We start from the raw sequence: 14,271 nt of genomic DNA, 5'->3' as shown, positions 1-14,271 counted from the left end.
CAATTCAACCCAATTAGATTCAACTCATCAACACTCTTTAAAGTGACATTTATTGTCCTCTTTAATTATTAAATTCATACTTTAACAATTAAGTAATATTAATATAAAATTAATCTTTAGCGACTAACAAAAATCTTTTACTAAGACGATAAGAAGGGGTTAGAAAGTAATTTTATTTTTTTTTAAAAAAAACATACTAAAAGTTTATTGAAAATATTTTCAACTGAAATTAAGATGTCAGCGATGTTGTTTTCTATGTATATTTAATACTTGTTTATGACAAAACCACTCTTCATGAAATCATAACACATTGTTTGTTATCAATTTTTTACTAATATTATAAAAAAAATCAAGTCAAAATTTTAAAACTAAAAAAAAATAGTTTTAAATTTTTTTTCAATAAAATTTGAACTCTTATCTAAGAAATATATAAATTTTAATAAGAAATTGAGAAAAAATAGACTTAATTTTCAAGAATTAAATAATTGTCAAAATACAACCTAAAGTTTTTCAAAATTTCCATTGTCATAAATCATAATTCAATTGAAAAAATTCTTTTGACTAATTAACTTTATGATATGGCCAATAAGACCACCAAAAGTCTTTATAGCATTAGTGATATCTGAAATCACACGTGATCATTGATTTGATGTCTTGAACAAAATCTATTCCCAAAGTCCGATAGAGATACAAAATATATCGACATGTTGATTTGCGATTATTATCGATTTCAATTTTATGCTCTCGAGTTGCAGAGAACAATCCGAACTGTAATCTTCTTCCTCAAACAAAAAGCCTTTGGAATTGAAAATTCATTTTGAATTTCTTCTCTTAAAGTGTTGCTAGTTTGTGAAGCTATTGGAATGAATGTGATGATGACTACTTTGATTCACAATTAAATGTGGCCACAAGTTTTTTCTCAAAGAAAAACACAATGTGACCACAAGTTAGTCAAAATCTTAAAAAGAAGTCCAAAGCATTGAATATTCTTCACTTTCTACTTTAATTCTCTTTTTTAATTTCTATATTATTTAGGTTCATCTTGATTTTCATTCTTTTTTTTATTCTTTTGTTATAAGTTTGATTTAGTTAATTACCACAAGTATATGGATTAATATGGTCTCATTCCTTTGAAATTAAATCTTAAAATTGTCATGCGACCCTTTTTGATTAAATTATTGATCCCATAATTTGAAGGAAATTAAAATTTAGTCCTTATGATTTATAATTAAAATTTAGTGCCTATAATTTGATAAAATCTTCATAAATAATCCCTACGGTAGAGATTATTTATGATAATTTTATCACACCGTAGGGATTATTTAGAGGTTTTGTCAAATCATTGAGACTAAATTCTAGCTTTTAAAATTATATGACTAAATTCTATCTCTCTCCAAACCATAGGATCAAATCTATGTAATTTAATTCTTCAAAATACTTCTAATTTACTCTATTTTAGAAATATATAAAATTGATATTTTTCAAATCAGGTTAAAATACAACTCAATGGTTAAGTTATCAGTAATCTTTTCCATAAGTTAAAAGCTTAAATCATCATCTTTTACACATTTGTATAATGTAATATTTTCAGAAAATAAAAGCAAAAAGACTTATGTAGATATGAACATAATTCAAATAGAGAAATTATATTCTTAGTGTCATTTCTTATGAGTTGGAAGTTGAAATTATCTCCCTCATATATAATGAAATTATTGATGTAAAAAGCAACTTTTAGAAATGTAGTAATTTCAAAAACTCAATTGAAAATTTTAGAATCTTTTACCTTTTATGGAGAGAGAGTTTTTGATGTGAAAGTAAGAAAAAAAAAAGTTGCATTTCATTTGATTTATTTAATTTTGGTTGATATATTTTTAAATGTCTTAGTTCTATATATTAAATTTAGTCCAATGACTAATTTATTTTTTATTTTTGTTCAAATTTATTTTATTATCTATTAGCAATTTTACTATAAATTTTGAAAGCACAATTCACTTATTATATTTCCTTGCATAAATATTATTGAATTAGTTTCTATAGAAGTTAACTTCAAAAGACTAAATTTAAATTTTATTAAAAGTTAGTAACTAAAATTAGGTATTTGAAAATACATAAATACATGGATTGAAGTTAAACGAACTCCAAAATACATAGGCCACAATGCTATTTTAACTCAAAAAAAAAACTACATTTAATATACTTTTAATGTACAATTAGGGGTGTTTAAAAAACCCGATGACCCAAAAAATCGATCAATCCAACCCAACTTTTGCGGTTTGGGTTGAATTATCAACTCATTTGAGTTGGATTGGGTATGGTTCAAATAAATGAAAATTTTATGGGTTAAGTTGATTCATGGGTTCACCTAATAACTTTAAAGTTAACAATAAAATTTTTATTTATTTGAACCCAACCCAACCCATGAACTTATAAACCAACCCAAACCAACCTCAGTTTATTGTTAACTTTAAAATATTTTTTTTGTTACTTATAAGACAATTATTACATATATTAATTTTAGTTTTATTTAATTATAATATTTTTTGAATAATTTATTCTTCAACAACTCTTAAAAGTAGTTTTTTTGCACTTTAGAAAAAAAAAAATTCACTATATAAATTGAAATTGAGTTGTTAATCTTAATTCAATGTATGAAAATAATTAAATTAGATTTTTACATATTTACATTTTATTTCTTTTTAGAATAAAATTTTAAATAAATGACCCGATTAACCTGAATCAACTCAACCCAAATATTTCCTGATTTGGTTGGGTTGGGTTCATTTTTTAAAAAGGGTTATTTGGGTTGAAGAAATTTACAACCTGAGTTGGATCTAAAAAGTCTTTCAATCAAATTCAATCCAACTCATTAACACCTACGTACAACCATAATTTGAAATGATTTTTTTTTTCAAAGAAATCCCAAATATATAAGGGGGCAGAAATACTTCATTCTTCCTTCTCGTTTTGCCATTTTGTTATGGGCTCATAACCTATAACAATAAATTGGGCTTAGGCTGGTTGTTTGGTTAATTTGTACTTTGAGGCTTGGGCTGTTTCTAAAGTCCTAATTTCCATTTTATTCTAAACTTTGTATATTTGAACTTTTAGGATTGCTTCTTTTTCCCACCACAAATTACTAACTAGCTTTTCATATAAATAGTTTCATTTTAGTTAAATATATAACATGGTCTACTTAACAAAGTTTTTTGTTTATTTTATCTTATTATTTCTATTTTAAAATGGGAAAAAAAAAAACAAATAATGAAATACATATATAGCATGTTTTGAAATGTAGATTGATTTGTGTAATTTAAGTTTTAAAGCTCAAACATATGTTTGGTATATGAGTTTATTTACTGCAAATCATGAGTCTCATGTTACATATATAAATTTGAATTTAAATAAGATATAAAACTCGTCTATATTGATTTTCAAAAATAGAAAAATAAAGAAAACTATTTATACTGAATAGCAAAATTCAATCTTTTTTTATAGAGGCTGATAGAAGTCTATCAGTGTCTATCAGTGATAGAAATTGATAGAAATCTATCATTTATACTATGTAATAAACACTGATAGAAGTCTATCAATGTCTATTAGTGTTTTTTTACTATTTCTATAAATAGTTTGACATTTTTTTCTATCTATAAAAATTTCATTCTAGTATATTACATACTAATTATTATAAACCAACAAAGTTATGCAAAATTATATATGTATTGTTATGGGTAGATTTACCAACATAGATCAAGTTTAAGATTTTAGAGAGATAGGAGGACTACGATTCTACAAACCCATGAGATCTCAAAGAGCCTATGGGGAAAGCTTAGTAGAGCTCAAAGGACCCATGAGGAGATCCAAAAAAGCTCATGGGAAAAGCCTAGTGGAGCTCAAAGGAGATTAATATAGCTTAAAGGACCTAGGAGTCCTCAAAGGACCTATGGGGAGAGCCTAGTGGAACTCAGAGGACTCATGGAGAGAGCCTTTGTGAAGCTCAAAGGAGAGCTCAGAGAACCCATGGGGAGAACCTAGTGGAGTGCAAAGGACCTATAAGAGAGACCAGTGGAGCTTAAATGAGCTTAGAAGAACTCAAAGGCCCTATGGTAAGAGCCTAGAAGGATTTAAAGGACTCATGGAGAGAGCCTAAGAGAGTTCAGAGAACCTATTAGAAAAGCCTTGAAGAGCTTAGAGGACTCATAGGAGCTTAGAGTGAGCTTAGGGAATCCATGAGTAGCTTAAAGTGAGCTCAAAGGACCTACGGGGAGAACCTAAGTGAGCTCAAAGTGTTGGGATTGGTGTCCTAATTCTCCCGGAGTCTCGTTGTTTGTAATTATACACATTGTTCTATAAATAAAATAACTGTTATTTCATTCTGGCATTTACTCATATCCAATAAACAAAACTCCATAGTTATCTTATGTAAACTTAAGTATGTATATGTGATATACAAGTGGATCATGCTTTAAGTGATAATCTAAATAGGTTTATAGTATAAGGATTAAGGTGGGATACCTGATCCTAGTAACACTATGGATACGACCCACTTTGTAGAGGTTTGCAAGTGTTGTAAACTACTACAGATGGTAGATCCTGACCATTCATTTGGAGACATGCGAGCGGAGGTGTCCTATACGAATAATTTGTATAAGACCAGACCACGAGATGACTAGACTCTGTATATAACGCCGTTGATACTAGAGACTTACATTTCACTTAAACGACCATAGGTGACACGACCTCAATCCTGAGTATTTTGGAAACTCCTGCCTTTGAGAGTGATTCTTTGATTAGTATGAGTGAGAGTGGCCAGCTTGCCAATTCAACATGCCTACCTTTTTAGGGTCTTGTCTGATTTGGGAGCTAGAAACTCACTTACACAATATGGAATTTACTCCTTCCCCGAAGCAAGGGTAAATAGAGAGATTGCTCTCTTTAGGGCTGATTCCGGGGCTTAAACATAGTGGTCGCAGCTTCTCTTTGGAAGAGAGGACTCGGTCATAGTAGAACTATGACTTATGTTCATTAGAGGGATCAGTGGTACTTAAGGAGTTAGATGTAACTACAGGGGCATAACGGTTATTGGCCGAGTTGTACTTACGAGCGATCTATGAAGGATTATGCACTGCTGATTGGTTAAGATGGACACATAATATATATGTGGTAAGAAGAGTTCAACTGTCAGTCTTTAGTAGAGTGTCTGGTAGTTAACAGATGGTGGATTCCGTGACTAAAGAGTTTAGTCAGTTATTCACGTACCGTTGGAACTTCGAGCTACAGGTCCATAAGGTCCCCTTGGTAGCTCAATGGATTCAAGTTGAGGATCAGTTCTTGGTGTTGATTTGAAATGTTCGAATTGACAAGAGGTAATTTGATTATATATGATATAATCGGCATGATATATGAGATACATCAAGTGGAGGATTAATGTAAATGAGATTTACATTAAATGCCATGAAATAGAAAAAAGGCTACGGTTTGTATATTTCATGAGATGAAATATTAAAACTATAGATTATAAATATAGTATGATAAATTGGTTATCATTTATATTTATAATAATATTAATTATTAGATAATTATTTCTTTTTCTCTAATAACCAATTGAGGGGGAGGTTATTGGTGGTTTCATTGTAACCGTGAGATAAAAGGAAAAATGTTTTCCTAAATTTAGTAATCAAGAAATTTGTGTTTTTGAGATTTCCAATCTTAGAATTTTCTCACGGGAAGTTGTCAAGTAAATAAGATTTACTAAGCGACAGCTTGGAGTTAGCTAAACGATCCTGGAGTGTTCTTAGGCGATAGACACTCTACTAAGCAATGAGCTATACGATCGCATAGCTTTTGCTAGACGATCGTATAGCTTTTCCTAAATGATCGGGCATCGACTTATACAATAGGTTTCCATCTCCCACTTGCTCAATCGTTTACACGATTGTGGTTTCTCCGTTCTTCTGCCTCAAACCAAGTTCACAAAAGCCCACCCTCTAGATTCTCACACCGAGAATACCAAGGTAGCCTTCTTGGTAGTGTCATATTTAACTCGACACTATCGAGGTTTTGTAAAGGTTGTTCGTGGTGTTTGAGGTGTTCATGACCTTAGCGATCATTGAGATCGAGTGCGCAGTGTTTGTGCAGTGTAGCAGTCGTGTTGGACGAACGTTCGTGTGTTGCTGTGTTGCTGTGATCGAGCGTTCGTGATCAAGGAACTCGAAGATGAGTCTGCAAAAGTGTGTTGCTCTTGTCCTTGATTTTTGTATAGCATGCTGTAATTTCTGTATTTTCGCATAACCGTATATTTTTGTTTGTGATTGTAATTGTAAAGTTCATATACAATTGTAATTTGGAATGATCTTTCCGCTGCTCATGGAAATCTTCGTATTGAAGGAAATCGAATTCGAGATTTCCATGAGCAGCGGAACAAGATTATTCCAAATCACAATCATGAATGAACATTTACAGTCGACTTCAAACAACCGGTTATGCAATTAACAGAGAAATTACAGCATGAAAATCTTAAGTGTACAAAGGGAAAAACTGTATGAACAAGTGCAAATGCGTCTCCATGCTCTGATGTGCACGGCTGCTCGAACAACAGCAACCTCGAACGTTTGATCTACACGACTGCAACACCGCNNNAACACAGCACTAACACTTCGCGCTCGTCCTCAATGAACGCCTCGGCCACGAACTCTTCCACAACACAAACGGCCTCCACAGCACCACGAACGGCCTCTAGAAAACCTCGATGGTGTTGAGTTGAGTCTGACACCACCAACAAGGCTACTTTGGTATTCTCGCTATGAAAATCCAAAGAGTGGGCTTTGTTCGAACTTGGAATGAGGCAGACGAAGGAGGAAACACCGATCGTGTACGACTGAGCAAGTGGGAGATAGCGGAGACCTATCGCATAGGTCGATGCCCAATCGTTTAGATAAAGCTAAGCGATCGTCTAGCAAAAGCTATGCGATCGTTTAGCTCATCATTTAGTTCGGTCTGTCGCCTACAGACTCTACACGATCGTTTACTTTGGGCCAGCAATCGTCTAGCAAAATATGCGATCGTTTAGTAAATACTACACGATCGTTAAGCTCGCCCAGCCGTCGTTTAGTAAATCCATATTTACTTGACGACTACGTGAGTTTCTTTTGCGCGAGAGAGAAAACTCAAAAAACCTTTTGGCGTTTGTAAAAATTCTTTTCAAAATAGAAAAACCACTTTCCTTTTAAACTCACAGTTACCATGAATTCAATATCCACCAATTCACTTGGTTATTAAAGAAAAATAATTAATTATCCAATAATTAATATTATTATAAATATAAATGATAACCAACTTATCATACTATATTTACAATCTATAGTTTTAATATTTCATTTCATGAAACATATAAACCATAGTTCTTTTTCTATTCTATGGTACTTAATGTAAATCTCATTTACATTAATCCTCCACTAGATGTATCTCATACATCAAACCGATTATATCATATATAATCAAAATACCTCTTGTCAATTTGAACATTTCAAATCAACAACAAGAATTGATCCTCAACTGAATCCATTGAGCTACCAAAGGGACCTCGTGGACCTGTAGCTCGAAACTCCAACGGTACGTGAATAAATGACTAAACTCTTTAGTCACGGGATCCACCATCCGTTAACTGTCAGGCACTCCACTAAAGGCCGACAGCTGAATTCTTCTTACTACAGATATATTATGTGTCCATCTTAACCAATCAGTAGTGCGACAACCCTTCACAGATCGCTCATAAGTACAGTTGGGCTAATAACCGTTATGCCCCTGTAGTTACATTTGTCTTCTTAAATACCACTGATCCCTCTAATGAACATAAGTCATAGTCCTACTATGAATGAGTCTTCTCTTCCAAAGAAAAGCTGTGGCCACTATGTTCAAGCCTCAGAATCAGCCCTTAAGGGAACAATCTCTCTACTTATCCCTGCTTCGGGAAAAGAGTGAATTGTGGATTGAGTTCCCAGCTCCCAAATCAGACAAGTCCCTAAAAAGGTAGGCATGTTGAGTTGGCAATTTGGTCACTCTCACCCATACTAATCAAAGGACCGCCCTCAAAGGCAGGAGTTCCCAAAACACTCAAGATTGAGGTCGTGTCACCTATGGTCGTTTAGGTGAGATGTAAGTCTCTAGTATCAACGGCATTATACTAATCTCGTGGTCTAGGTCTTATACAAACTCTTTGTATAAGACACCCCCATCGCACGTCTTCACATGAATGGTTAGGATCTACCATCTGTAGTAGTTTACAACACTTGCAAACCTCTACAAAGCGGGTCGTATCCATAGTATCACTAGGATCAGGTATCCCACCTTAATCCTTATACTACAGACCTATTTAGGTTATCACTTAAGGCATGATCCACTTGTATATCACATATACATGCTTAAGTTCACATAAGATAACCAAAGAGTTTTGTTTATTGGATATGAGTAAATGTCATAATTAAATAACACTTATTTTATTCTTTAAATAATGTGTATCTTTACAAAACAACGAGACTCCGGGAGAATTAGGACATCAATCCCAACATCACAAAGGACCCATGGGAAGCTCAAAGTATACATGGGGTGCCTATGAGTCACATTTGGGCCCCTGGAGGACTCATGAAAGACCTTTGCAGGGCCTCAGAGTGGTAGAGTTTGAAATCGTCTAGATTCTTAATGGACGAGTCATAAAGGAAACATTTAGAACTTGAGTTGGTGGTGTACTTAAGCTTCAGTTACAATGATGAGGTCATTGCTAAACAAGTACTAACTTAGCAGTTCCAAGAATTTTGAAGGGGCATTGCCCTAACGTCAGTTACGCTTTACTAACCTATATAGACGGCTAAATCCATTAGTCGAATGTATGCCTAAAATGCCTATTATTTTCTACTGTCAAGTTACTCACAAACCCGAGACTGACTTGAGCGTTAGAGTATGTGTGACTTTAAGTACACCACACTGGTGCTCAAATTCTTTTGTCTTGCAAGTATTTAGACTATATTTTGTGTAAATCAAACATATATTTCACATATCCTAATTTTCCAACTTTAAGCTTCATACACTAAAATTTGTTTAAAATGTGAGCTAACCATCCATTAAAAGTGAGTTTCCCTTTGTTGCTTTGTTTGGTTAAATTAAATATATATATTTCACATATCATATTTCATTGTATAGTTATCATTCATTCGACAATTGAATAAGTCTACACACTAAGAATTGTTTTATTAACGATATTCAAACAATAACGGTTAAAGTTAATGAAGATTTAGAAGTTTAATTGAAACAATTATAAGGGTGTATTTAAAAAAATCTTTTCAAGTATTTAATTTAAAAAATAAATCATTTTGGAGAAAATTTAAGTGTTTGATAACCACTCAAATTTGATTTTGAAAAAAAAAAATGAGTTCATAAATTAATTTGGTTTAGGATAAACACTTGAATTTAACTTTTAGAAAGATGACTTTTGAGTGTTTAATGGTTTAATCTCTCTCTACCTTGTATAATTCTTAAAATAATCAAAATACCCCAAAAGTCATCTACCCTTACTTTCACTATGTTATCGTGGCTACCGCCACCTGCTATCCAACTCTAGCCATCGCTGATACTAATCAACTCTAGCTACCACCACCAGCTAACTTCAGCCACCTTCGACCACCAACTTTAACCAACTCCAACAACTACTTCTGGCCAACTCTAATAACCATGTCCAGCCACCGTCACCGGCTGCCAACACCAGCAACCACCATTGTCACCGATGACCTCAGGTGACCAACTTCAACAACGAATAATTTCAACGACCATTATTTTAAATTATTAGTTCAATATATTTTTATAATCGTCATTTATAGTAATTTAACATTAATAAAGACATTTTAGTATATAACAAACCAAAAAAACTTGTAATAGAAACACTTAGAAAGAGCTGCCAAATACATGAGAGTTTTTATTTTAAATCATTTTTATCGAAAGTGTTTAAATGAAAATGACTTTTTGAAAAACATTTTTCTATGTTAATCCAAATAAGCCTTAAGTCTCACACGATATTTTTCAAACGAAATCTGAAGGAGAGTGTAAATTAAATACCGTTACGAAAGGTGACATTTAAATTGAATACGATTATTAATTCAGAATTTTAGATGATAGAAATTCAAATTTTAGGATATAAATTGATGGTTTCTCTAATATTATATGTTTTATCGATTAGAACGACAATAATAAAATAAATAAAGAAAAATAATATTCGTTTCATTCACTTATTTAAACTAGTAAAATACCACAAAAATAAAAACAATATTTAATTTTATTACATTTAGATGACCAAAAAAAAGGTCAATTAATTGAATACTAAAGTTGACCCCATTGAATATGGGTAAGAAATGGGGGAAAAGCACATGAAAATAAAAGAAGTGACAAGTTGGGGGGTCTTGCTTCAAACTCATGTTACCATAAAATAGTTTGTGGGTATAGAAATCTTTAATTCCAAGCTAAATGTGAACTTTTTTTTTTTTAATTTTCTCTCTTTTGTTATTTCAAAATCAAATGGATTGGGATTGTGGGAAGTGCAACTTTATTGGTGCTCCACTCCCTATATTTTCATTCAACTCTTCATGCTATATACATCCATCTGCCCATTGCTTCTAATATAATATATCATTCTCTCTTCTAAATTCAATATTATATCAATTTATAAGTGATACGTTTAATATCTATTTAATAAAAAGAACATATCATAAAAATTAGGTAACTTCATTTTGAAGGTGCACCTAGCTTTTTTTTTTTCTTTTTTTTTTTTAATAATCATAATTATTCAATTTTTACTATAAAAAAAAAAAGGCTTGAGATTTAATTGAGATAGTATTATACCAACAAAGTGGGGTAAAAAAAAATGTGTGATATGCTCTATTTGGTTTAAGTGTTGAAAACTTAAATTTGTAGGTTTACGTTTTTATGGTATTATGATTTTTTATTTAAAAAAAAATCAAGGAATTATTCATATAAAACTATTTTTAAGTTGAAAAAATCAATTACCCTTAAAAAATTTTAGCTTCTATCCATTTAAATTCTAAAACTTTATTAGTTAATTAATTTAAACTTTCAAGATTAATGGAAACTAGAGTGAAATGTAGGAATCAATTAGATATATAAAATTTGAGTGACTTTTTATTTTTTATATGTTTGCATTCTTTTATTTATTTTCTACTTATTTAGAAAGAATTAGGTGATAATTTTTCTTAATGTCGATACATGATAGTTCTTATTACTGCTTTGGTAAAACTTTTGGAGAAGAATAATCTTTTAAGTGATTTTTTATTTAGTTTTAAATGAAATCAAGCGAAAATATTATAAATTAAAAAAATAATTTAAAATGATTTACTCGCAAAAGTTTGGAGAATAGATACCGATAGAATTTTCAAATTTTAAAAAGTAAAATTTGAGGAGTGGCTTTACACTTTTGTATGAACATAATTTCATAATTTGAAAAGGATAAGCGGGATTGGGAGCTTTAAAAGGTGTGTTAGTGGCACATCTTCTAACCTATTTTCTTGAGCTTTTGCTTTAATCTTTTTCTTTTCCTTTTTCTTCTATAGAGTAAAAATGTTATCCATCATTAATTCATCCTCGAGTTTTTATTCTTTTAATGATAATTAGAAGTTGGAGAATACGAACCACAAACTTCGTGATTACTAACACACATTCGTATGTCAATTGAATTATGTTTGATTTGACTCATTCTCAAGTTTTATGATCTTACTGATTTTAACTTTTAAATTCTTTGTTTTAGTTATATAATTTTTATAAATACTTTTCTTTGGTATCTATGTTAAAGTTCTTGTGTTCAATTAAATAAAAGTTTTAGTCTAAATATCATTTTAATATACATACTTTAGCAGAACTTCTATTTTAATTTATGTATTTTTAAGAATTTAATTTTGATCTATATGTTTTGAATAAATTTTAATCTCGAATACGAATGTGGTGCTAACTTTAAAAGGAAAAAAATATATTAAAATCAATCTCAAATACCAATGTAGTGCTAACGTAAAAAAAAATAAAAAAATAAATTCTCTAGCTAATTGTCATCACTCTTGTAAATTTTAGGAACATGTCTATATTTGTCTTCAGTTCAATCAAAATATTAATTAATTTTGAAATTAATTTTGAGATTTGTTGAGAATATATAGACTAAATTTAGAAATTTAAAAGTAGATAAATTGTGATGGAACACAACCCAATTTTAACCAAAAATCTTTAATCATATATTTTCAAATTTTATCACAAACTCAATGCATTTTGTTTATGATGTAAATTTACGCGATATATTTTTTTAGGTTAAAATATTATTATGATCTCTATACTATGTATATTGTATAATTTTAGTTCTTTTACTTTTAAAACGTTGGATTTTAGTCCTGTGCTTTTAATATATAATAAATTTTAGACTCTCTTGCTAGTTTATTATTGATTTTTTTCTAAAACTTTTTTATACTTAATTAGCATTTTTATGGTAAAATTTGGAAACATATTCACAATATTTATATTTTCTACCATGAAAACTGTCATTATTGTTTAATTAATTTTAATAAAAATTAAATTTTGAGAAATTAAATTTTAACTTGAAAGTATATGGACCAAAAATGGTATAGAGACTAAAATTTATAAATTGTTAAATTTAAAGACCAAAATGATATTTATTTAGGGTCCGTTTGATAACGTTCCCATTTCTCGTTTCTTGTTTCTTGTTCTTGTCTCTTGTTTCTTGTTTCTTGTATTTTTTAGAACTAGAAACATGAATATGTTTGATAACTATTTCTGTTTCTTGTTTTTTGAAAAAAGAAATAGATATGAAAACTTGTATGTATATATATAACATGCACTAAAATATGAAAAAATAACTATAAAACATTTACATTATCAAATACATATAAATTATCAAATAAACATAAGTTCTTATGCAAAATTAATAACAATAATACAATCATTTCTATCATTTATATATTGCTAAATTTGATTTGCAATATTATTTCTCACTCAAGTCATGTGTCTTACATTATATTGACTCAAATACAACTCAATTATATTATTATATAAATGTTGTGATTTTAAAATATTAAAATGAATTTAAATGAATGTGTTAGTAAATAAAATTTATATGTTGTAAAATTCTAACTGGTTTCAAATATACTAAAAAGAATAAATTTAAATTTGCAATAATATATAAACATGCATATTTTAAGATTCAAAATTCAAAATTATTTAAATATACATATTGAAAATTTGAAATTTAAAAATCTAAATATTGAAAATTAAAAATTAAAAATTAAATTAACGTATCGATATAAAAAATTAATAAAGAAATAAAGATAGATAAAACGAAACAAATAAAATGAAATTATCTTATGTTGGAATCGAATCCAAGACATTAAAAGCTATGGATGGTCTTGGGCACACCTGCCTGCCTTGTGTATATAAAAGATATGTCATATGTTAATTACCAAAAGTTTATATAATTTAATAAAAATAAGTCTCAATACACAACTAAATATAAAAATAAAGTTATATCTATCCTTAAAATGTTGCACAAATTTGATGGATAATATCAAACATTCACTCAAGCGATTGTCTTAAATAATTTCGACTCATATCTAACTCAATTATATTACTCTATAAAATTTAAAATTAAAAAAAAAATTACATATTGAAAATTAAAATAATATATAAATATAAATATTGAAAATTTTATAATTCAAAATTAGATAAATATACAAATATAGCCAACTTTAGAAATATGATGAATAAAAAAAAAAAGCAATACAATATAACAAGTAAAAAAAATAAGAAATATAATAAATAAAAACAAAAAGAAATATTTAAGAAGAAAAAAATTAAAAAAACAAAAGAAATATAATATAAAAAAAAAGGGTAAAAATGGAGAAAAAACTTTATTGGGATTCGAACCGAAGACCAAGAGTAGGTAAAGGACCATCTGGATGCCTTTTTACCCATGGAACAAATACACAAAGTGATTATAATATTAAATACATATAGAAAGAAGAATGTTAAATTTGGTCCACTTTAGAAATTCTTTCTAAATTTTAGGAAGAAGAAATAGGAAAAGTTATTAAATAGGTATGTTTGATAAAAAATGAGAAACGAAAATATTATCAAATTGGAAAGTTAGGAGCCGGGATTTTTGATTGGCTTGCTCTGCTAGAATTTTATTCCAAATACAAATAAATTTATCAAATTGTTTAT

This window comes from Benincasa hispida, chromosome 9 (genome assembly GCF_009727055.1).
Source record: "Benincasa hispida cultivar B227 chromosome 9, ASM972705v1, whole genome shotgun sequence".
Classification (NCBI taxonomy): Eukaryota; Viridiplantae; Streptophyta; class Magnoliopsida; order Cucurbitales; family Cucurbitaceae; genus Benincasa; species Benincasa hispida.
Note: the sequence above shows the minus strand (reverse complement) of the source record.